Genomic DNA, 3,662 nt, shown 5'->3' with positions numbered 1-3,662 from the left:
GGAGGGAGGGAGGGGAAGGGAAGGGAAGGGAAGGGAAGGGAAGGGAAGGGAAGGGAAGGGAAGGGAAATCTTCTTGGTGGCGTAGTTGTCAACATAAGTTTGGAGTGATAATTAAGATTTGGCAGTTCAAATCTACCAGCCACTATATAGAAGAAAGATGAGCAATCTACTCTGATAAAAATGTACAGCCTCAGAAAACCAATGAAGAGTAATTTGTCGTTGTTAGGTGCCATCAAGTTGAGTATGAGTCATAGCAACTCTATGAACAAAAGATTTGAACTTAGTCCTGTCCTGAAACATCTTCACACTTCCTAACACACAAGAGCCCATTGTAGCTATCACTATATAAACCATGTGGTTGAGTATCTACTTCTCCTTCACCAACCCTCCACCATTCCCAATATCAGGTCCTTCTACAAGGACTTCCTAGTAATATGTCCAAAGTATGTGAGATAAAACCTCATGATTCTTGCCTCCAAAGAGCACTACAGCTGCACTATCTTCAAGACATGTCTATTCACTCTTTTGGCCACCCATAGGATGTTCAGTGCTCTTCTCCAACACCACAGCCCAAAGGCAACAATTCTTTTTCTGTCATCCTTATTCCTTAGAATATTGGTCTGAGTGGTACAGTACTAGTCTGTCAGTTTGCTGTACTGAGATTACTTGAGGTTGCTGTGATACTGAAACCTTTTCAACTGGTGTGTCAAATTTCAAAAGGGTTTCCCATTGTGGATTGGTTTTGGTGGAGCTCCCTGATTAAGACAGAATAGGAAGCAGCATGGGTAATCTACTTCCTAAATAAAAGGCTTTTGAAAAACCCTATGAACACTAAACAAAGAGGAGAGTAACCACAACACAATAATAAGTTTGTGGGTTTGTTTTGACACACATACACATATAAAACTCATTGCCATCAAATTGAAACCAACTTACAGTTGCTCTCCATGAGATTTCAGAGACTATAAATTACCGTAATGACCATCTTTCACCCTAAGAACCACTGGTAAATATGAGCTGCCAAATGGATGTGGCCTTTGTGTAAGTAGTACAACTCCATGTGAATGAAGTCATTAAAGCTCCCTTTGCCATATTATTTATACTCACAAACACATACATATCAAAAAAGGTCAAAGTCATTCCTGTGGAGTTGGAACTGACTAATAACTGAACCTCTAGTCGGTTTTCAGAGATGGTAAATTGCATAAAAAAAGATTTGCCTGTCGTTTTTTGCTCACAGAACCGCTGGTGGACTCAAACCTCCTGCATTTGGGTTGGTAGTACAACTCCTTACTTCTAGGCCAGCTGAGCTTTGGTGGCTTATTGGTAAGATACTGCACTGGAGTCCTAAAGAGTCCACCAGCAGGTCCAAGGTAGATTAAGACTACAACAACACACACACACACACACACACACACTCTCTTCGTATACCTGTTGATGAGCATTTAGGTGATTTCTCTTTGAGATGATAATAAATGAAACTGCTATAAACATCTGTATAAGATTTTCATTGTTTGTTGTGTGTACAGTAATCGGAACCAAATCATAGCTGACTGAGAGTTTTTAGAAGCAGTTAATCGCACAGAAGGAGATTACTCATCTTTCTCCCTTCGAGTAGCTACTGGCCTTGAACCACATGCTTTCAGGATTGCAGGGCAGCTTCTTGCTACTAAGCCACCAGAGCACATGTTTTTATTTGATTGTTTGTTTTTTAGGCTGATAAAATACCTTGGTTTCTGGAGGCATGTTATTTAAGAAGTGGGTGCCACTCCTGCTTCCAACATTTTGTTAAATGTTGATAGTTGTAGAGGGGCTTCAAACCTTTTGTTCATAGGGTCACTATGAGTTGTGCTTGACTTGAAGACAATAAACAACAACAACAAATACCTAAGAGTAGAATGGCTGGATATTTTGGTAGGTTTATACTTAACTTTTATGAAATTTCCAAACTGATTCTCAATGTAGTTACAACATTTCATATTCTCAGCAGCCGTGAATAAAAGTTCAATCTTTTCCTTATCTTAGACAATGTCTGGAATTCTTACCCTTTAATTTGAAAAAGAAATCTCCAAAGACACTGTTTATACACTCATTTACTCCTACATTATGACAGGCACAGTGCCTGATGTATATGACTTCTCATGAACTATTCTGTAAAATTCAACCTAAAGTCAGGGTTTCAAATCCACCAGCTACTCCACAAGAGAAAACCTGGGCAATCTTCTCCTGCATGATTTATATCCTCTGAATATCCATTGAAAGATCAACTCTGAGTTAATTCTGACTCAATGGTATATAACAACATTCTGTAAAGTTGAGATAATATAGTCTACAAACTAGAGAAGCAAATCTAGTCACTAAATTCACAGGCAAAGATTAATATAGCTAAGGACAGATATTGTGTACTCTGATTCAAAAGTCATCTTTTTATGGTGAATTTCATTCTCAGAATGCTGAGCTATGGCAAAAGTCATTAAAAATAGGTCACCGATATTAGATTGAAGCCAACAATGAAGCAGGATCTATACTGTTTTAGGATCAGTTACCATTTCAGGTGGCAATATGAATCCAGCCATTCAGGGAGCTCTCGTGGCCTAGTGGTAGGAAGCTGTGCTGCAGTTCCAAAGGCACATGGTTCGAATCCACAAGCTACTCCACAGGAAAAACTGATGGGTAATTTTGTAATCAGTTAATCTTGCCCGTTTAACTGCCTCTGAAAATCCACTAGAGAGTCAGCTGTGGGTTGGTTCTGATTTGTTAGTATACAACAACAAAATTTGAATAATAGAGGATCTCTGCTTGGCCAGTGGTAAGCAGCAGTTCCAGTTAATCACTTGTTCCATGGAAGAAGGATAGGCAATATCCTATGCAGTTTACAACCTCTTAAAACCTGCTGAAGAGCTAAGTATGAGTTAATTCTAACTCAATGGCACATAATAACAGTGACAACAAATGAGAATACATGTTTTGAAGCTTGTAATAGTCTTATGAGTATATGGCCTTTGTTCTCTTAATTCTCCATGTAGAGAAGAGAACAGAAGATCTAGAAAACTAAAGAACTTGCTCTCAGTATCATCACACAGATGTTGTTGTTGTGTACCACAGATTCAGAACCACCCATAACTGACCCTCCAGTAGGTTGTCCGAGACAGTTAATCACATGAAAGGAGATTGCCCATCCTTCTTCCCAGGAGCAACTGGTGGACTCAAGCTACGTGCCTTCGAGATTGCAGAGTCTAGCCACAAGGCTATCAGAGCTCCTTTGCTAAACAAATAATTTAAATATTTATTCACATAGCTCTTCTCCATTTTATAGATTTGGTATTAATTTATACTTCACATTAACAGTTTTCTAAACAGTTTCATTTTCCCATGTAGAAATCAAAATTGATGAGCATTAAAACAATTATTAAGCACTGTATGGCTTGTATACTGGATGTGTAGGACGTCATTTGGAAAGAGAAGAGGCGTCTTTGAGGGACTCAATTTTGTAACCAATATGTCATTTTAAAATATATATATGTGCCTCTAGAGCAGTAAACTGAAAGCTGTGGGGAAAGGGAGAAAAGAGCCCCCACCCAAACATCAGCCAATCCTGTCTCACCCTGTTTTCGCGGGCCTTCCTGTGAATCAGCCAATCCTGTCTCACCCTGTTTTCGCGG

This window comes from Elephantulus edwardii, unplaced genomic scaffold (genome assembly GCF_000299155.1).
Source record: "Elephantulus edwardii isolate Elephantulus edwardi_28Jun2011 unplaced genomic scaffold, EleEdw1.0 scaffold00005, whole genome shotgun sequence".
In the NCBI taxonomy this organism is placed as follows: Eukaryota; Metazoa; Chordata; class Mammalia; order Macroscelidea; family Macroscelididae; genus Elephantulus; species Elephantulus edwardii.
The sequence above is the reverse complement of the archived record's forward strand: the minus strand, read 5'-3'. Positions refer to the sequence as shown.